Below are 22,184 nucleotides of genomic sequence, written 5' to 3' on the forward strand. Positions count from 1 at the left end.
ATATCCCACTTTCTCGGCTGATGGGAATTAATTCATAGCAGAAACACTTCGTATACATTACTTGTTGTGCTCTGTGGTGGATTTGATGTCAGAAGCTCTGAATTTTCACAGCTTTAGGGTTCTGTTCAGTTTGAGCCTGAACATTTATTTGAAAGAAGCTTACACTGGATAAATTCATTTATTATTTTAGGAATAAATTTTATTGTGTATATTTGAAGTTTACAACATGATGTTATGGGATACCTATAGATAGTAAAATGGCTAGCTACAGTGAAGCAAATTAGCATATCTATCATCTCACAGAGTTAATTTCTTTTTTGTAACAGGAGCAGCTAAAATCTACTTGTTTAACAAAAAAATCCTGGTACAATACAACTTCATTAATTATAGTCCTCATGTTGTTTATTATATTTCTAGACTGGTTCATTCTACACATCTGCTACTTTGTTATCCTTTGACCTATGTTTCCCCATTTCCTACCTCTCACTCCCATCCATGGTAACCAATGTTTTATTCTGTATCTCTGTATATTTCACATATATATATACTTTCAGTTCTGGGATACATGTGCAGAACTTGCAGGTTTGTTACATAGGTATACACAGGTCATGGTGGTCTGCTGCACCCATAAACCCGTCATCTACATTAGGTATTTCTCCTAATGCTATCCTTCCCCTTTCCTCTCACCCTCCAACAGGCCCTGGTGTGTGATGTTCCCCTCCCTGTGCCCATATGTTCTCATTGTTTAACTCCCACTTATGAGTGAGAATATGTGGTGTTTGGTTTTCTGTTCCAGTGTCAGTTTGCTGAGAATGATGGTTTCCAGCTTCATCTATGTCCCTGCAAAGAACATGAACTCATTTTTTTTATGGCTGCATAGTATTCTATGATGTATATGTGCCACATTTTCTTTATCCAGTCTATAATTGATGGGCATTTGGGTCAGTCTGAAGTCTTTGCTATTGTGAATAGTGCTGCAATAAACATATGTGTGCACGTGTCTTTATAATAGAATAATTTATAATCCTTTGGGTATATACCCAGTAATGGGATTGCTGGGTCAAATGGTATTCCTAGTTCTAGATCCTTAAGGATTTGCCATACTGTCTTCCACAATGGTTGAACTAATTTACACTCCCACCAACAGTGTAAAAGTGTTCCTATTTCTCCACATCCTCTCTAGCATCTGTTGTTTCCTGACATTTTAATGATTGCCATTCTAACTGGGGTGAGATGGTATCTCATTGTGGTTTTGATTTGCATTTATTTAATGATCAGTGATGATTAGCTTTTTCTCATATATTTGTTGGCTGCATAAACGTCTTCTTCTGAAAAGTGTCTGTTCATATCCTTTGCCCACTTTTTGATGGGGTCGTTTGATTTTTTCTTGTAAATTTGTTTAAGTTCCTTGTAGATTCTGGATATTAGCCCGTTGTCAGATGGATAGTTTGCAAAAAATTTTATCCCATTTTGTAGGTTGCCTGTTTGCTCTGATGATAGTTTCTTTTGCTGTGCAAAAGCTCTTTAGTTCAATTAGATCCCCCGTTTGTCAATTTTGGCTTTTTGCCATGGATTTTGGTGTTTTAGTCATGAAGTCTTTGCCCATGCCTATGTCCTGAATGGCATTGCCTAGGTTTTCTTCTAGGATTTTTATGGTTTTAGGTCTTATGTTTAAATATTTAATCCATCTTAAGTTAATCTTTGTATAAGGTGTAAGGAAGAGGTCCAGTTTCAGTTTTCTGAATATGGCTATCCAGTTTTCCCAACACCATTTATTAAATAGGGAATCCTTTCCCCATTGCTTGTTTTTGTCAGATTTTTCAAAGATCAGATGGTTGTAGATGTGTGGTATTATTTCTGAGGCCTCTGTTCTGTTCCATTGGTCCATATGTCTGTTTTGGTACCAGTACCATGCTGTTTTGGTTACTGTAGCCTTGTAGTATAGTTTGAAGTCAGGTAGCGNTTTGGCTTTTTGCCATGGATTTTGGTGTTTTAGTCATGAAGTCTTTGCCCATGCCTATGTCCTGAATGGCATTGCCTAGGTTTTCTTCTAGGATTTTTATGGTTTTAGGTCTTATGTTTAAATATTTAATCCATCTTAAGTTAATCTTTGTATAAGGTGTAAGGAAGAGGTCCAGTTTCAGTTTTCTGAATATGGCTATCCAGTTTTCCCAACACCATTTATTAAATAGGGAATCCTTTCCCCATTGCTTGTTTTTGTCAGATTTTTCAAAGATCAGATGGTTGTAGATGTGTGGTATTATTTCTGAGGCCTCTGTTCTGTTCCATTGGTCCATATGTCTGTTTTGGTACCAGTACCATGCTGTTTTGGTTACTGTAGCCTTGTAGTATAGTTTGAAGTCAAGTAGCATGATGCCTCCAGCTTTATTCTTTCTGCCTAGGAATGTCTTCACTATACGGGCTCTTTTTTGGTTCCATATGAAATTTAAAGTAGTCTTTTTTCTAATTCTGTGAAGAAAGTCAATGGTAGCTTGATGGGGATAGCCTTGATTCTATGAATTATTTTGGGCAGTATGGCCATTTTCACGATATTGATTCTTCCTATCCATGAGCATGGAAGGTTTTTCCAATTGTGTGTGTCCTCTCTTATTTCCTTGAGCAGTGATTTGTAGTTCTCCTTGAAGAGGTCCTTCACATTCCTTGTAAGTTGGATTCCTAGGTATTTTATTCTCTTTTTAGCAATTGTGAATGGGAGTTTGCTCATGATTTGTCTCTTTGTTTGTCTATTATTGGTGTATAAGAATGCTTGTGATTTTTGCATATAGATTTCATATCCTGAGACTTTTCTGAAGTTGCTTATCAGCTTAAGGAGGTTTTGCCCTGAGATGATGTGGTTTTCTAAATATATAATCACGTCATCTGCAAACAGAGAAAATTTAACTTTCTCTCTTCCTGTTTGAATACGCTTTATTTCTTTCTCTTGCCTGATTGCCCTGGCCAGAACTTCCAATACTATGTTAAATAGGAGTGGTGACAGAGGGCATCTTTTTCTTGTGCTGGTTTTCAAAGGGAAAGATTCCAGCTTTTGCCCCTTCAGTATGACATTGGCTGTGGCTTTGTCATAAATAGCTCTTATTATTTTGAGATATGTTCCATCAATACCTAGTTTATTGAGAATTTCTAGTATGAAGGGAGGTTGAATTTTATCAAAGGCATTTTCTTCATCTATTGAGATAATCATTTGTTTTTGTCATTGGTTCTGTTTATGTGATGGATTACATTTATTGATTTACATATGTAAAACCAGCCTTGCATCCCAGGGATGAAGCCGACTTGATTTTCATGGATAAGCTTTTTAATATCCTGCTAGATTCGTATTTCCAGTATTTTATTGAGGATTTTCACATCGAGGTTCATCACGGATGTCCATCTGAAATTGTCTTTTTTTGTTGTGTCTCTGCTAGGTTTTGGAATCAGGATGATGCTGGCCTCATAAAATGAGTTACAGATGAGTCCCTCTTTTTCTATTGTTTGGAATAGTTTCAGAAGGAATGGTACCAGCTCCTCTTTGTACCTCTGGTAGAATTTGGCTGTGAATCTGTCTGGTCCTGGGCTTTTTATGGTTGGTAGGCTGTTAATTACTGCCTCAATTTCAGAACTTGTTATTGGTCTATTCAGGGATTTGACTTATTCCTAGTTTACTCTTGGGAGGGTGTATGTGTCCAGGAACTTATCCATTTCTTCTTGATTTTCTATTTTATTTGCATAAAGGTGCTTATCGTATCCTCTGATGGTAGTTTGTATTTCTGTGGGATCAGGGGTGATCTTCCCTTTATCATTTTTTATTGTGTCTATTTGATTCTTCCCTCTTTTCTTCCTTACTGTTCTGGCTAGTGGTCTATTTTGTTAATCTTTTCAAAAAACCAACTCCTGGACTCGTTTTTTTGATGGGATTTTTGTGTCTCTATCTCCTTGAGTTCTGCTCTGATCTTATTTTTTGTCTTCTGCTACTTTTTGAATTTGTTTCCTCTTGCTTCTCTAGTTCTTTCAATAGTGATGTTAGGGTGTAGATTTTAGATCTTTCCACTTTCTCCTGTGGGCATTTAGTGCTATAAATTTCTCTCTACACATGGCTTTAGCTGTGTCCCAGATATTCTGCTACATTGTGTTTTTGTTCTCATTGGTTTCAAAGGATTTATTTATTTCTGTCTTAATTTCATTATTTACCTAGTAGTCATTCAGGAGCAGATTGTTCAGTTTTCATGTAGTTGTGCAGTTTTTTGTTTTTTTTTTTTTTTTTTTTTTGAGACGGAGTCTGGCTCTGTCGCCCAGGCTGGAGTGCCGTGGCCGGATCTCAGCTCACTGCAAGCTCCGCCTCCCACGTTCACGCCATTCTCCTGCCTCCGCCTCCCGAGTAGCTGGGACTACAGGCTCCCGCCTCGTCGCCCGGCTAGTTTTTTGTATTCTTTAGTAGAGACGGGGTTTCACCGTATTAGCCAGGATGGTCTCAATCTCCTGACCTTGTGATCCGCCCGTCTCGGCCTCCCAAAGTGCTGAGATTACAGGCTTGAGCCACCGCGCCCGGCCAGTTGTGCAGTTTTGAGGGAGTTTCTTAATCATCAGTTCTAATTTGATTACACAGGGGTCTGAGAGACTGTTATGATTTCTGTTCTTTTGTATTTGTTGAGGTGTGTTTTACTTCCGTTATGTGGTCGATTTTAGAATAGGTGCTATGTGGTGCTGAGAAGAATGTATATTCTGTTGGTTTGGGGTGGAGAGTTCTGTAGATGTCTATTAGGTCCACTTGGCCCAAAGCTGAATTCAAGTCTTGAATATCCTTGTAAATTTCCTGTCTCATTGATTTGTCTAATATTGACACTGGGGTGTTAAAGTCTCCCACTATTATTGTTTGGGAGTCTAAGTCTCTATGTAGGTCTCTAAGAACTTGCTTTATGAATCTGGGTGCTCCTGTATCAGGTGCATATATATTTAGGATAGTTTAGCCCTTCTTGTTGCATTGATCCCTTTACCATTATGTAATGGCCTTCTTTGACTTTATCTTTGTTGGTTTAAAGTATGTTTTATTAGAGACTCTGCTTTTTTTTTTTTTTTCTTGGTAAATCTTCCTCCATCCCTTATTTTGAGTCTATGTGTATCTTTGCACGTGAGATGGGTCTTCTGAATACACCACCCTGATGGGTCTTGACTCTATCCAATTTTCCAGTCTGCGCTTTTGATTGGGGCATTTAGCCTGTTTACATTTAAAGTTAATATTGTTATGTGTGAATTTGATACTGGTATTATGATGGTAGTGAATTATTTTGTCCATTAGTTGATGTGGTTTCTTCATAGTGTCAATGGTCTTTACATTTTGGTTTGTTTTGCAGCAGCTGGTACCAGTTTTCCTTTCCATATTTAGTGCTTCCTTCAGGAGCTCTTCTAAGGCAGGCCTGGTGGTGACAAAATCCCTCAGCATTTGCTTGTCTGTAAAGGATTTTATTTCTCCTTCACTTATGAAGCTTAGTTTGGCTGAATATGAAATTCTAGGTTGAAAATTCTTTTATTTAAGCATGTTGAATATTAGCCCCCACTCTCTTCTGGCTTGTAAGGTTTCTGCAGAGAGATCCACTGTTAGTCTGACAGGCTCCCTTTGTGGGTAACCCGACCTTTCTCTCTGGCTGCCCTTAACATTTTTTCCTTCATTTCAACCTTGGTGAATCTGACAATTATGTGTCTTGGGGCTGAAAAGTATCTTTGTGGTGTTCTATTTCCTAAATTTGAATGTTGGCCTGTCTTGCTAGGTTGGGGAGGTTCTCCTGGATAATATCCTGAAGTGTGTTTTCCAACTTGGTTCAATTCTCCCTATCACTTTCAGATACAACAATCTAACGTAGGTTCAGTCTTTTCACATAGTCCCGTATTTCTTGGATGCTTTGTTTGTTGCTTTTCAGACTTTTTTCTATAATCTTGTCTTCATGCTTTACATCATTAAGTTGAACAATCTCTGATATCCTTTCTTCCACTTGATCAATTTGGCTACTGATATTCGTGTATGCTTCTCGTGCTGTGCTCTTCCACTCCATCAGGTCATTTATGATCTTCTGTAAACTGGTTATTCTAATTATCAGTTCCTATAACCTTTTATAAGGTTCTTAGCTTCCTTGCACTGGGTCAGAACATGCTTCTTTAGCTCAGAGGAGCTTGTTATTACCGACTTTCTGAAGTGTACTTCTGTCAGTTCATCAAACTCATTCTCCGTCCAGTTTTGTTTCTTGCTGGTGAGGAGTTGTGATCTTTTGGAGAAAAGGCATTCTGGTTTTGGAATTTTCAGCCTTTTGCGCTGATTTTCCTCATCTTCATGGATTACTTTTGTCTTTGATGCTGGTGACCTTCAGATGGGGTTTTTGCATGGGCGTCGTTTTTGTTGATGTTGATGCTACTGTTTTCTGTTTGTTAGTTTTCCTTCTAATAGGCCCCTGTTCTGCAGGTCTGCTGGAGTTTGTTGGAGGTCCGCTCCAGACACTGTTTGCCTGGGTATCACCAGCAGAGACTGCAGAACAGGAAAGACTGCTGCCTGCTTCTTCCTCTGGAAGCTTCATACCAGAGGGGTACCCTGTAGATGCCAGCCAGAGCTCTCCTGTATGAGGTATCTATCAACCTGTGCTGGGTGGTGTCTCCCAGTCAGAAAGCACGGGGGTCAGGGACCCACTTGTGGAGGCAGTCTCTCCCTTAGCAGAGCTTTAGTACTGTGCTGGGAGATCTGCTGCTCTCTTCAGAAGTGGCAGGCAGGAACATTTAAGTCTGCTGAAGCTGCGCCCACAGCTGCCCCTTTCCCCAGGTGCTCTGTCCCAGGGACATGGGAGTTTTATGTATAAGCCCCTGACTGTGGATGCTGCCTTTCTTTCAGGGATGCTCTGCCCAGAGAGGTCTAGAGAGGCAGTCTGACTACAGCAGTTTTGCCACACTGCAGTGGGTTCCGCACCCAGTTTGAACTCCCCAGCTGCTCTGTTTACACTGTGAGAGGAAAACTGCCTACTCAAGCCTCAGTAATGGCAGATGCCCCTCCCCACACCAAGCTCAAGTGTCCCAGGTCAACTCCAGACTGCTGTCATGGCAGCGAGAATTTCAAGCCAGTGAATCTTAGCTTGTTGGGCTCCATGGGGGTGGCATCTGCTGAGCAAGACCACTCGGCTCCCTGGCTTCAGCCCCCTTTGCAGGGTAGTAAACAGTTCTGTCTCGCAGGAGTTCCAGGTGCCACTGGGGTAGGAAAAAAAAACTCCTGCAGTTAGCTCGGGGTCTGCCCAAATAGCCACCTGTTTTGTGCTTGAATCCCAGGGCCCTGGTAGTGTAGGCACCCAAGGGAATCTCCTGGTCTATGGGTTGCAAAGACTGTGGGAAAAGCATAGTATCTTGGCCAGATAGCATCCTCACTCATGGCATAGTCCCTCATGGCTTCCACTGGCTAGGAGAGGCAGTTCCCTGACCCCTTGCAACTCCTAGATGAGGCAACATCCACCCTGCTTCTGCCCACCCTCTGTGGGCTGCACCCACTGTCTAACCAGTCCCAGTGAGATGAACTGGGTACCTAGGTTGGAAATGCAAAAATCACCCACTTTCTGTATTGGTGTTGCTGTGAGCTGCAGACCGGAGCTGTTCCTATTCGGCTATATTGCCTGGGCATCCTATTTTGCCTATTTTTGCAGGGGGTAGGGAGACATGAGACCATCTCTGTTGTCCAGACTGGTCTCGAACTCCTGTTCTGAAGCAATTCTCCTTCCTTGGCCTCTCAAAGTGTTGGGTTTATAGGCTTGAGCCACTGCACCCAGTCTGCTTAATTTAGAGATGGATTTTTTTTTTTTTTGGCTATTGTTTGAGCTCTTTATATATTTTAGTTAGTAGTCTCTTGTCAGATGAATAGTTGCAAATATTTTCTCCCATTCTGTGGGTTGTCTCCTCACTCTGTTGTTTCCTTTGTTGCGCAGACGCATTTTAGGTTGACGTAGTCCCATTTACCTGTTTTTCACTTTGGTTGCCTGCGATTTTGAGGTCTTACCCAAGAAATCCTTGCCGAGGCCAATGTCTTGGAACATTTCCTCAATGTCTGCTTATGGTAGCTTCATAGTTTCAGGTCTTAAACTCTTTAACATATTTTGATTTTGTTTTTTATATGGTGAGAGGTAGGGGTCTAGTTTTATTCTTTTGCATATGGTTACCCAGTTTTCCCAGCACCACTTATTGAAGAGACTGCCCTTTCCCCATTGTATGTTCTTGGTAACTGTCAAAAATGTTATTAATAGCTGTACATCCATGGATTTATATCTGGATTCTCTACTCTATTACATTGGTCTATGTGTCTATTTTTATGCCAGTCCCATGCTGACTTGGCTACTATAGCTTTGTAGTATATTTTGAAGTTGGTAGTGTGATTCTTCCAGCTTTGTCCATTTTGGTCAGGGTTGCTTTGCCCTACTCAGGGTCTTTTGTGGTTCCATATAAATGTAGGGATTGTTTTTTCCATTTTGTTGAAGAATTTTATTGGCATTTTGATAAGGAGGGTTTTTTTGTTTGTTTGTTTGTTTTTCGTAGATTATTTTCCATCCCCTCAAGCATTTATCCTTCAAGTTACAAAAAATCCAATTACATTCTCTAAGTTATTCTAAAGTATACAATTAAGGTATTATTGATGATAGTCACCCCATTGTGTTATCAAATAGTAGGTCTTATTTATTCTTTCTATTTTCTTTTGTGCACATTAACTATCCCCACCTATCTCCAAGACCCTCACTACCCTTCCCAGCTTCTAGTAACCATCCTTCTACCCTCTATGTCCATGTGTTCAATTGTTTTCATTTTTAAATACCACAAGTGAGAACACCCAATGTTTGTCTTTCTGTGGCTGGCTTATTTCACTTAACATAATGACCTCTAGTTCCATTCATATGGTTACAAAATGAAAGGACCTCATTTTATTATTTTATTATTTTATTTTATTTTTTTTACAGAGTCTTGCTCTGTCACCCACGTTGGAGTGCAGTGGCAGGATCTTGGCTCACTGCAACTTCTACCTCCTGGGTTCAAGCGATTCTCTTGCCTCAGCCTCCCAAGTAGCTGGGACTACAGGCACATGGCACCAGGCCCAGCTAATTTTGTATTTTTAGTAGAGATGGGGTTTAACCATGTAAGGCAGGATGGTCTCAATCTCTTGACCTCGTGATCCGCCCGCCTCAGCCTCCCAAAGTGCGGGGATTACAGGCGTGAGCCACTGTGCCCGGCCCTCATGGACTGAATAGTACTCCATTGTGTATATGTACCACATTTTCTTTATCCATTCATATGTTGATGGACACTTAGGTTGCTTCCAAATCTTAAGCTATTTTAAACGGTGCTGCAACAAACATAGGAGTGCAGGTATCTCTTTCCTTTCTTTTGAGTATATACCCAGCAGTGAGATTGCTGGATCATGTGGTAATTGAATTTTTTTTTTTTTTTTTTTTTTTTTTAAGGAATCTCCAACTGTTCTCCACAGTGGCTGTACTAATTTACATTTCCACCAACAGTGTATGGGGGTTTCCTTTTCTTCACATCCTCATCAGCATGTGTTATTGCCTGTCTTTTGGATATAAGCTATTTTAACTGGGGTGAGATGATCTCATTGTAGTTTTGATTTGCATTTCTCTGATGATCAGTCATGTTGAGCACCTTTTCATATGCCTGTTTTCCATTTGTATGCCTTCTTTTGAAAAATGTCTATTCAAATCTACTGCCCATATTTTTCTGGATTATTAGATTCTTTTCCTATAGAGTTGTGTGAGCTCCTTATATATTCCAGTTATTAATCCCTTGCCTGATGAGTAGTTTGCAAATATTTTTTCCCATCCTGTGGGCTGTGTCTTCACTTTGTTGACTGTATCCTTTGCTGTGCAGAAGCTTTTTAACTTGATGTGATCCCATTTGTCCATTTTTGCTTTGGTTGCCTGTGCTTGTGGAATATTGCTCAAAAAATTTTTGCCCAGACCAATGTCCTGGAGAGTTTCCCCAATGTTTTCTTGTAGTAGTTTCATAGTTTGAGGTCTTATATTTAAGTTTTTAATCCATTTTTATTTGATTTTAAGATATGGCTAGAGATAGGGGTCTAGTTTCATTCTTCTGCATATGGATATCCAGTTTTCCCAGCACCATTTATTGAAGACATTGTCTTTTCCCCAAAGTGTTCTTGGCCAACACTGTTAAAAACGAGTTCATGGTAGGTGTGTGGATTTGTTTCTGGGTTCTCAGTTTTATGCCACTGGCCTATGTGTCTGTTTTTATGCTAGTATCATACTGTTTTACTGTAGCATAATTTGACATCAGGTAATGTGATTCCTCCAGTTTTGTTCTTTTTACTTAGGATAGTTTTGGCTATCCTAGGTTATGTTTCACATACATTTTAGAATTGTTTTCGCTATTTCCGTGAAGAATTTCACGGGTATTTTCATAGGATTTCATAAATAGGTTATTAAAAATCAAGTTGAGGAAGTTTCACTGTTTCAGTTTACTGAGTCTTTACTGATATTTTATCTGTTAATGGATGCTAGACTTTGTCAAACGCTTTTTCTGCATCTACTGATGTGATCATGTGATTTTTCCTCTTTAGTCTTTTGACGTGACAGATTATATCAACTGCGTTTTTTGAATGCTGAACCAGACTTACAACAAATCTCTCTTACTTGTGGTGTATAATACTTTTTAACATTGTTGGATTTGATTTGATAATATTTTGTTGAGGATATTTGCATTTATGTTTATGTAAGATATCTGTCTGTAGTTTCTTTTCCTGTAATGCCTTTGTCTAGTTTTGGCATTACAGTAATGCTGGCCTCATAGAATAAGTTAGGAAGTACTCTGTTTTTATCTTCTTTTTTTTAAATTTCCAAGTTTATTACAAAGGATACAGATGAAGTGATGCATAGGGTAAGGGGTGCGTGACATTTCTATGTCTTCCCTGGGTGCTCCCCCTCTCCAGGAACCCTCATGTGGTCAGCTAGCCAGAAGCTCTTGCTTCTATCTTCTGAAGTTTCCTTTAATTTTTGGTAGAATTCACCAGTGAACACATCTGAGCCTGCTGCTTTCTTTCTTTCTTTCTTTTTTTTTTTTTTTTTTTTTTTTTTTTTTTTTTGAGACGGAGTCTCGCTCTGTCGCCCAGGCTGGAGTGCAGTGGCCGGATCTCAGCTCACTGCAAGCTCCGCCTCCCAGGTTTATGCCATTCTCCTGCCTCAGCCTCCCGAGTAGCTGGGACTACAGGCACCCGCCACCTCGCCCGGCTAGTTTTTTGAATTTTTTAGTAGAGACGGGGTTTCACCATGTTAGCCAGGATGGTCTCGATCTCCTGACCTCGTGATCTGCCTGTCTCGGCCTCCCAAAGTGCTGGGATTACAGGATTGAGCCACCGCGCCCGGCCGAGCCTGCTGCTTTCTATTTTGCAAGATCATTAATTATTGACTCAATGTTTTTGATAGATATAGGCTGGTTCAGATTGTCTATCTCTCCTTGTTTGAGTTTTGGCAAATATTGTCTTTCAAAGTGTTCTTCCATTTCATCTAGGTTATCAAATTTGTGGACCCAGAATTGTTCAGAATATTTCTTGATTACCCTTTCGATGTCTCTGGGCTCTCTGGTGTCCCCTTTTTCATTTTTGATATTAGCATTTTGTTTCCTCTCTCTTTTTTCTTCATGATACAGTTTGAATATCTGTCCTCATCCAAATTTCATGTTGAGATGTAATCCCCAGTGTTGGAGGTGGGGCCTGATTGGAAGTGTGTGGGTTATGAGGGTGGATTCCTCATGGCTTGGTGCTGCCCACAAGACAAGTGAGTGAGTTCTCATGATATCTGGTTATTTAAAAGTGTGTGGCACCTCCTCCACCTCTCTTGCTTCTGCTTTTGCCTTGTGATGTGCCAGCTATCCCTTCCCCTTCTGCCATGACTAAGAGCTCACTAAGGCCTCCGCAGAAGCCAAGCAGATGCCAGTGACATTATTGTACAGCCTGCAGAACCATGAGCCAATTAAACCTCTTTTCTTTATAAATTACCTAATTGCAGGTAATTATTTGTAGTAATGCAAGAATGGCCTAATACAGTTAGCATGGCTAGATAATTACCAATATTATTGATCTTTTCAAAGAACCAGCTTTTAGCTTCATTGATTTTTTCTACTGATTTCATATTTTAATTAATTTTGCTATAATTTTATCTTCTCTGATTTTAATTTGGTCTTTTCTCGTTTCCTAAGATGAAATCTTATATGATTAATTTTTGGATCTTTTTTCTTTACTAATATATGCATTCAATGCTATAAATTTCCCTTTAAACACCTTCGTTGCATCCCATTAAGTTTGATAATTTGTGTTTTTGTTTTCTGAAATATTTAGCTGAAAATATTTTAAAATTTATCTTGAGAGTTACTTTTTGACATGTTTTATTTCAAAGCATGTTGTTTAATCTCCAAGTATTTGGAGATTCTCCAGCTATCTTTCTGGTATTGATTTCTATTTTAATTCCACTGTGGTCTGAGGGCAGACATTGTATGTTTTTTATTCTTTTAAATGTGTTATGGTGTGTTTTATGGCCAAGAATGTGACCTATCTTGCAGAATGTTCTATGTGAGATTAAGAAAAATGTGTATTCTGCTGTTACTGGATGAGAAAGTCTATAGATGTCCACTATATCCAGTTGATTGACGGTGTTGTTGAGTTCCACTATAGTCTGATTTTCTGCCTGTGGAATGTGTCCACATCTGCTAAAGAAATGATGAAGTCTCCAACTATCATGGTGGATTCATCTATTTCTTCTTGTCATCCTATCAGTTTTTGTCTCCCGTATTTTGATGCTCTGTTTTTAAGTGTATTCACATCAAGAATTGTTACGTCTTGGCCGGACACTGTGGTTCACGCCTGTAATCCCGCACTTTGGGAGGCTGAGGTGGGCGGATCACGAGGTCAGGAGTTCGAGACCAGCCTGGCTAACATGGTGAAACCCCGTCTCTACTAAAAATATGAAAATTAGGCAAGTGTGGTGATGGGCACCTGTAGTCCCAGCTACTCAGGAGGCTGAGGCAGGAGAATGGCACAAACCCCAGAGGTGGAGCTTGTAGTGAGCCGAGATTGCACCACTGCACTCCAGCCTGGGCAACAGTGCGAGACTCCTTCTAAAAAAAAAAAAAAAGGAATTATGTCTTGGAGAATTTATCCCTGTATCATTATGTAATGTCATTGTTTATCCTTGGTGACTTTCCTTGCTCTGAAGTCTGCTCTGTCTGAAATTATTGTAGCTATCCTACTTTTGTAAAATTAGTGTTGCCATAGTATATCTTTCCCTATCCATCTACTTTTAATTTATATATTTATATTTTTAAAAAAATTTTTTTTTGGTGAAAAATAATTGGGTCTTATCTTTTGATTCACTTGGACAATGTCTGTTTTTTAATTGGTGCATTTAGACCATGGACTTCCAAAGTGATTACTGATATAGTTGGATTAATATCTTCCATATTCGTTACTGCTTTTTCACTTTTTTGAGATGGAGTTTTGCTCTGTTATCCAGGCTGGAGCACAGTAGTGTGGTCTCGGCTCACTGTAGCCTTTGCCTTCCAGGTTCAAGTGATTTTCCTGCCTCACCCGAGTAGCTGGGATTACAGGAGTGTACCACCAAACCTAACTTTTATATTTTTAGTGGAGATGGGGTTTTACCATGTTGGCCAGGCTGGTCTCAAACTCCTGTCCTCACGTGATCCTCCGGCTTCAGGCTTCCAAAGTGCTGGGATTACAGGTGTAAGCCACTGCTCCCAGTTCATATTTGTTACTGTTTTCTCCTTGTCCCCTCTTAATCCATGGGTATTGCCATAAAACAATACCTGAGGCTGGGTAATTTATAAAGAAAAGAGGTTTATTTGGCTTACAAGTTTGCAGGTTGTACAAGAAGCATCGTGCCAACATCTGCTTCTGACTAGGGCTTCGGGAAACTTCCAATCATGGTGGAAGGGGAAGTGGAGCTGGCATCACATGGCAAGAGAGGGAGCAAGTGAGAGAGGGATGTCACATTGTCTTAAACCAGCTCTCACATGAATTAGAGATCTGAGAATTCACTTATTACTATAGGAATGGAACCAAGCCATTTATGAGTGATCTGCCTCCATGACCCAAATACCTCCCACAAGGCCCCACCTCCAACATTGGGAATCAAATTTCAACATGACATTTGAAGGAAATGAATATCCAAACTATATCATCACCCTTGTTCTTTGTTCCTATTTTTTGTCCTCCACATTTTCTGCCCTTTGTGATTTTCACTGAGCATTTTAAAAGACTCCATCTTCTTTCCTTTCTTAGCATATCAGTTATATTTATTTTATTTATTTATTTTTGAGATGGAGTCTCACTCTGTCACCCAGGCTGGAGTGTGGTGGCACTAACTCAGCTCACTGCAACCTCCGCCTCCTGGGTTCAAGCATTTCTCCTGCCTCAGCCTCCTGAGTAGCTGGGATTACAGGTGTGTGCCACCATGCCTGGCTAATTTTCACATTTTTAGTAGAGACAGGGTTTCACCATGTTGGTCAGGCTGGTCTCAAAGTCCTGACGTCGTGATCCGCCCACCTCAGCCTCCAAAAGTGCTGGGATTATAGGTGTGAGCCACCATGCCCAACAGTTATATTTTCTTAAAACTTGTTTTAGTGGGTGTCCTAGAATTTGCAATATACATTTAAAACAAATTCAAGTTATCTTTCAAATAACACTATACCACTTCATGGGTAGTGTGAATACCTTGTAATAACAAAATAATACTCATTTCTCCATTCTATCCTTGTGTCATTGCTTTCATTCATTTCAGTTATATACAGCTATACACAAACATACATAATCAAATATATTATTACTAGCTTGAACAAACTGTTATCTGTCAGATCCATTGAGAACTAAAAAAAGAATATATATTAGTTGGTTATCACACCGCCATAAAGAAATACCTAAAACTGGGCAATATATAAAGCAAAGAGGTTTAACTGGCTCACAGTTCCACAGGCTGTACAGGAAGCATGGCAGCATCTGCTCAGTTTCTGGGGAGGCCTCAGGAATCTTACAATCATGGTGGAAGGCGAATGGGAAGCCAATTCTTCACACGGCCAGAGCAGGAGGAAGTGTTGGTAGGCGTGGGAGCATTGGGGAGTGAGGTGTCACACACTATTAAATGACCAGATTTCATGAGAGCTCACTATTGCAATGAGAGCACCAAGGGGGCGATGATGTTAAGCTATGAGAAACCACTCATGATCCAATTGCCTCCCACCAGGCCTTACCTCCAGCATTGGGGATAACATTTCAACATGAGATTTTGGTGGGAACACAAATTCAAACCATGTCAGAATGTTTTTATTTTTCTCTTCATTTATTCCTTCTCCATTGCTATTCTTTACATGGATCCAAATTCCTGACTGATATTATTTTCCTTCTCTCTAAATGAATTTTTTTTTCACATTTCTTCCAAAGCAGTCTACTGGAAACAAACTCCCTCAATTTTTTTTTTCCTTCTGAAGGGTAATTTTACATGTTGCAGAATTCTAGCTTGTTTGGTTTTTCTCTCAACACTTTAAATATTTCACTCTACTTTTTTTGCTTGCATGGTTTCTGAGGAAAAACCAGGTGTAATTCTTATCCTTGCTCCTCTATAGATAAGGTGGGTTTTATTTCACTGACTTCTTTCCGAATTTTTTCTCTATCTTTGATTTTTTTTGTAGTTTGAATACATTGTGCTTAGGTGTGGGTGTTTTTTACATTTATTCTGCTTGGTATTCTCTCAGCTTTCTGGACTTGTGGTTTGCTGTCTGACATTAATTTAGGGGAAATTTTGTCATTATTGTTTCAAATATTTCTTTTGTTTCTTTCTCTTTTTCTTCTCTTTGTTATTCCCATTACACATGTTGCACCTTTTGTAGTTGAGCCACAGCTCTTGTATATTCTGTTCTGGGTGGGTTTTTTTCAGTCTTTTCTGTTTTTCAGTTTGGATAGTTTCTATTGAGATAGCTTCATGTTCAGAGACTTTTTTCTTCAGTTGTGTCCCGTCTACTAATAAGACCATCACAGGCATTCTTCATTTCTGCTACAGTGCTTTTGATCTCTACCATCTTTTTTGGTTCCTTATTAAATTATCTATTTCTCTGCTAACGTTACCTATCAGTCTTTTCATGCTATCTACTTTATGTGTTAAAGCTCTTAGCAAATTAATCATAGTTATTTTAAATTCATGGTCTAACACCAACAGCTCTACCATATCTTGAATTTGGTTCTGATGCTTGTACTATCTCTTCAAACTGTGTTTTTCCTTTTAGTATACCCTGTTTTTTTTTTTTTTTTTTTTTTTTTTTTGATAACTGGACATAATGTACTTGGTTAAAGAAACTGTCATGATGTTCCTTTAGTAATGTGATGTTAAGGTGTATGTATAGGTGGGGGAGCTTTCTGCAGTCCTATGATTAGGTCTCAGTCTTTTAGTGAGTCTGTGCCTCTGGATCATGAACTTCACAAGTGCCTCTCAGTTCTTTACCCCTATACTCACCCCCAAGATGTTACGTAGGATAGGATAGCTAGAGTGGGCTGGATTTGGGTATTTCCCTTCTCGTATGTGGAAGTCTAGAGGGTATGGAGTTGGGTATTTCCCTTCCCCCAGGTCAGTTATGCTCTGATAAAACCCCAGCAGGCTAGGTTACTCTCAGCTACTTTCTTCTGAGGATAGCTATTGTTAAGAAGAACAGAATGTTCTGGCACATTTAAAAATGGTTTCTTTTCCCCTCCCCATGCTGGAAGCACTGGGGGATTTTTCTCTGATATTCACCGTGTGAACCTGATAGAACTCCAGGAGTTAAAACACACAAAAGTATGGGTTCCACCCACCATGACTAGGTCCCCTGAAGTTTTAACTCTCAGACTTGCCCACACAGAACTTTTAGCAATTCATCATTTAACAGTTTAGGTTTTCCTACCCCAGCACTGGTTCCTATAGAGGTCTCAGCTCATGGTTTTCTGCTCTGGTAAATTATAATTCTCTGTGTTTTCTGTTTGTTTTGTTGTTTGGTTTTATTTGTCCAGCTCAAAATGTCATTTTTTTTCTTTTCTTTTAATTCTGTAATTCTTTGTATCCACCTGTCTGTCTCTCCAGTTTGGGAGATGCGGTTTGCCCCATAACCTCACTTTTCCAAAAAATATATGAAGGGTTAAGTATTTTCAAGTTTGTTTAGCTTTTTACTTGTTATTAGGATGGAATGGTGAATTTTAAGTCTTACATGCTGGATTGAAAACCAGAATTCTGAATGAGTTTTGGAGGTTGAAAAGGGATTCCAATACATTTGCACTGTTCAACATGGTGGCCACTTAGTCACATGTACCTACTGAAATTTAAACTAAGTAAAATTTAAAATTCAGTTCTTCAGTCTCATTAGCTACATTTCGAGTATTCAATAGGTACATGTCATTAGTGTCTACAATATCAGAAAACATCTAAGAGCATTTTTATCATTGGAGAAAGTTCTATTGAACAGTGCAGCTCTATACTCTTGCTACTCAAATTGCAGTCTAATAACCAGCAATATCCTATCACCAATTGGTGGGTTGTCTCTTTTTCTTTTTGTCTTGAGACAAGGTGGTGCTCTGTCACCCAGGCTGGAGTGCAGTGGTCCAATCACAGCTCACTGCAGCCTCAACCTCCCAAGCTCAAGCAATCCTTCCAGCTCAGCCTCCTGAGTAGCTGGGACTACAGGTGCATGCCACCATGCCAGGCTAATTTTGTATTTTTAGTAGAGGTGGGGTTTCGCTATGTTGCCCAGGCTGGTCTTGAACTCAGAATCTCAAGCTATCTGCCCACCTCAGCCTCCCAAAGTGCTGAGATTACAGGCATGAGTCACCGTGCCCTGCACAGTTGGTTTGTTAATAGGCAGAGTCAGGCCAGGCATAGTGGCTCACGCCTGTAATCCCAGCACTTTGGGAGGCCGAAGTGGGCAGATCATGAGGTCAGGAGATCGAGACCATCCTGGCTAACACGGTGAAACCCTGTCTCTACTAAAAATACAAAAAAATTAGCCGGGCGTTGTGGCGGGCACCTGTAGTCCCAGCTACTCGGGAGGCTGAGGCAGGAGAATGGCATAAACCCGGGAGGCAGAGTTTGCAGTGAGCTGTGATCGCACCACTGCACTCCAGCCTGTGCGATAGAGCGAGACACTGTCTCACAAAAAAAATAAATAAATAAATAAATAAATAAAAAATAAATAAATTGGCAGAGTCTCCAGCCCTATCCAGGACCTGATGAATCAGAATCTGCTTTTAATAAGATTCTCCAGTGATTCCTATGCACATTTAGGTTTGAGAAGCATTGTTGTAGTGGTTGTGGGACTTGGATGAGTCAGATGGGTGTGGTTCTTGGATGGAGGGACTCAGAGAATAAAACTGTACTCTGAGGTAACAGTGGGTACAATGACAGCGCATGAAAATGCATGCATGGCCGGAGCTGGTAGGCTGAGGCAGATTACAAAAGGTTCTGTAGCCCTTTGGATTGTGCCCTGTGGGAAGCCCCTGATCAATTTAACATAGGAATGCCTGACAAGATCTGGGTTTGAGGAAGACAGCCTAGTGGTAATATGAAGGACCTGAAGGGCAACTTGGAAGTCAGGGGAGCAGACAGAAAGCTCTGATACAAACCTAGATAAAGAATGAGGCTTTCTTGGCTGCAGGCATCTCAGAGAGGAGAGGGAGAGAGAAAGAGAGAGAATCCACAGGGACTTGGTGACTGACTGGACATGTGGAATAGAGAGATGGATGAAGTGAGAGCTGAACTTGGATGAGTGATAAATGGAGCTTTATCCAAATCAGGAATCCAGGAGAATAAGCAGACTTTATGGGAAGGTACTGAGGTTGGCCTAGACATGTTAAGTTTGAAGTATCTCTGAGACATTTGTTCGCCAGTTTCCCTACCTGCCAAATGACAGTAATGACAGTATCTACCTCCACGGTATTGGTATATTAATAATCAACTGATATAGTGTATGTGAATATACTGTATTAACGTTTAAGTGTCACATATGTGTTACTAGCATGACTCTTCCATGTATTTGTAATCTGAAGGAGGGAAGCAGAAGAAAGGCTGAAGATATTGTCTGCATTTGCATAAAGGCAGTGTCATATATCAAATTCATTAAGACAGGAAGTGCTAAAGGAAAATGCTGAAGAGAATGAAAGATGTGGATAGTCAAGTAAGAAATATAAGATAAAAAATCATCAATTAGAAATACACCCCAGCTGCTTCTAAGCATAGTAAATTGTCAAAGCTTTCCATCAAGTGGAAGAAGACAGTCACAGTAAGACTTTGGAGAAAACACATATTGAAAAATTCAATTGAACAATTAGTAGAACCATTTCCTGTATATTAGAAACCCTGTCCAGAATCACATCTGCCTTGAAACATATATAGCACATATTACGAAAGAACTGCTACATTTCGATTTTCATCTGCAGACAAATTTAAGGTTAAAATGTAATATACCCTTAAAGGTGATTGCTAGTTCAAATTTATCATTAGGCATATGGCTTCCTAACTCTTGATTATATGTTTGGAAAATTGCTGAGAAGTTTTCCATCTGATTGATCAGACAGTATCTGAGTGTGAAACGTAAATCTTTGATGCATGCTTTTCTTCTGGAATTTGTAGATAGTGCAGGATTCTTACATTTATTTTGCTTTTGTAAAGTAAGCAAATAACCTGACTTTAAACCTCAGTAAGGCTATTCAACTAAATTCCATATATATCTATTGAAGATATATTACAGCAAGGCAGTGCGGTAGGGCCTGTCTCTTCCCTCAGGTTGCTGATAATTTCATGGCAGAGACACCTGTAAACAAGTCCTGAGGCAAGTGAGTGCGCATAGAATTATAAACAGGTTTGGGTAGTTTGGGGAGAGAAGTGAGGAAGAACAATAGCTGCCATCAGATATCATATATTTGAAGTTTGATGACTGACTTTCAAGAATAAAGTTCCTGCCACTTAGTTTAGCTAGTTCTGGCCACGTTATCTGCAGCTCCTTCCATCAAGAGGTAGAGTCTATTTGCCTGTCCCTTGGATTTGGAGAGGCCCTCGCAATTTGCTTTGATCTGCAGAATTTGGTGTATATGACCTTGTGTGACTCCCAAGCCTAGGCCTTAAGAAATTTTACAGCTTCTGCCTGCTGTTTTCTGGATGTTGCCCACAGACCAAAAACAGCCTACTGCAGGATGAGAGGCCACACGGAGCTGACAGCAGAGGCATGAGTGAGGCCACCTTGGACTTTCAGCTCAGCTGATTCTCTAGTTCAGGGAGCAGCAAACTACAGCCTGTAGGCCATAGCCTGCTTTTGTATGGCCTTGAGCTTTGGGTTTTTAATAGCTTATAAAAAATAAATAAAAAAGAAGAATAGTGACAGACACAAACTCTAAAATATTTACTATCTGATCCTGTTTTACAGAAAATTTGGCCAACCCCTGCTACAGCTGAATGTATCTATATGAATGAGTCCAATCAAAACCAGAGAGGAACCACATAACCGACCTTCAGAATTATGAGAAATACTAAATTGATATTTTTGCAAGCAACTATATTTTGGGAGAGTTTGCTCTGCAGCAATAGATGACTCAATCACAAGCTGATAAATGCTACACAAAGAAAAAGGAGACTGCTTCAAAGGAAATAATCTCGTAAAGGTTTTGGACCTTTTTGTCTCACTTCATTTAGGAGAATTTCTTACTCCAATCTGTTGTCCATGGCTCTGCTTTGCATTCCAGGGAGGTTTTGGCAGCTATGAGCACATATACCTGCTGGTTACTCAAAGGACATTCAAAACATTTTTAAAATCAGTATTGAAATAGAACTTTTCTAAAATTTTAAGAAACAGAATTTGTAAAATATAATACTAATGCCCTAAAGCATTCTTCCAAATAAGAGGTCTATTTTTTCAGTATATTAATCTATCTGCAGTGAAACCTGTCTGGTTTTGTTATTAATGGACCTCCTTGACTTAGTGAGGTGAACTGTCAGCCCAGGTGGGGTGAAGAATGGTTGTAATAAAGGCGTGCAGCAGGGCAGCAACCACTTTATCCTCTGCAAAGGACACAGCTACCCGCCAAGGCTGGAACCAGGAAAACAATCTCAACCATAATTTAGATCTGATTATTGTAATTTAGATCTGATTATTTATGCAGTGCCAACTAAGTCCTTGACTTACACTGCTACTATCTATACTTACTTTTGTTGCACACCCATTTTGATCTCTATATTCACCCCTATTATTTTCAGAGAACCTTCAAACTATCATAAGTAATTCTGCAGAAAAAGGCTATAAGGAAGAAGCAGTCAGGCCAAAGAATAAACAAAAAGAAATGGTGGGCCACGTTTACAGTCTTGATGCAAATGTGTGGGTTACAATCAGGGATGGTGCTCATGGCTGGGCGTGGTAGTGGTCAAATACATGATTCAGACCCACTTGATTTTGAGGAAAGGACCAGTACAATCAATACTGCACATCTTGGTAAAAGGAGTTTGAGAAGATGGATCTGAGAATTTAGGTCAGCTATGCTCAGATGTACAAAAGCAACTCCCTGGGACTCCCATCCATACACAGGCCATTGAAACCTGACGTGTCTCTTACCCCCAACTCCATTCCCCATCGATTCGGGAAGAAGAACGGGCATTTCTTCTGAGACAGCAAAGAACTCCTCCTAAGGTTTCTGCTTTCCTAATTAGTTCTGTATGAAGTTTAACAAGAAAATCCCTCCAGGGCCGCCTCCAGGCCAAGGATCTTAAACAGATATCCTAGCTCGACGTCTGCCACTAAGTTGTCTAATCTTGGCCAGCATCAACTAAAGGCATACGTAACACGGTCGTGCTCGGAATGCAAGATGACCGCGAGGATCCAGAGGGCGCGCCATGCGAGCTCACAGGGCGGGGGGCCACCTGGGCCCGCGCGTGCAGCCAGGGGCTTCCGGCCGCGGCCCCGGCGCGTGGTCTGCGCGCGCCCGGCCGTGCGTGCGGCTGCGGGGAGGCTGCGTGTGTGCGCAGGGCGGGAGCGCCGTCCACCTTCCCGCTTCCGAGCTGGGTGCGCGCCGAGCACAGGAGGTGAGTGAGAAGGGCGGCCCTGCAGGGTCTCCGAGGCGGTTGAGACCTGCGGCTGGGTGGCGGGCG

At 40.4% G+C, this 22,184-nt stretch overlaps 1 protein-coding gene and 1 long non-coding RNA gene across 2 annotated transcripts in view; one reads left to right on the plus strand and one right to left on the minus strand.

Annotated features, from left to right (window-relative positions):
• Positions 1-22,184, minus strand: part of LOC108513966 (uncharacterized) — a 62,036-nt gene that overhangs the window by 39,163 nt on the left and 689 nt on the right. The window lies entirely within an intron of this gene.
• Positions 22,102-22,184, plus strand: part of B3GALNT1 (beta-1,3-N-acetylgalactosaminyltransferase 1 (Globoside blood group)) — a 29,538-nt gene continuing 29,455 nt past the window's right edge. Inside the window, exon 1 of the mRNA XM_017849524.1 lies at positions 22,102-22,118. The gene's annotated coding sequence lies outside the window, so the exon portion shown is untranslated. The remainder of the gene's footprint in view (positions 22,119-22,184) is intronic.

This window comes from Rhinopithecus bieti, unplaced genomic scaffold, assembly GCF_001698545.2.
Source record: "Rhinopithecus bieti isolate Rb0 unplaced genomic scaffold, ASM169854v2 scaffold_55, whole genome shotgun sequence".
NCBI lineage: Eukaryota > Metazoa > Chordata > Mammalia > Primates > Cercopithecidae > Rhinopithecus > Rhinopithecus bieti.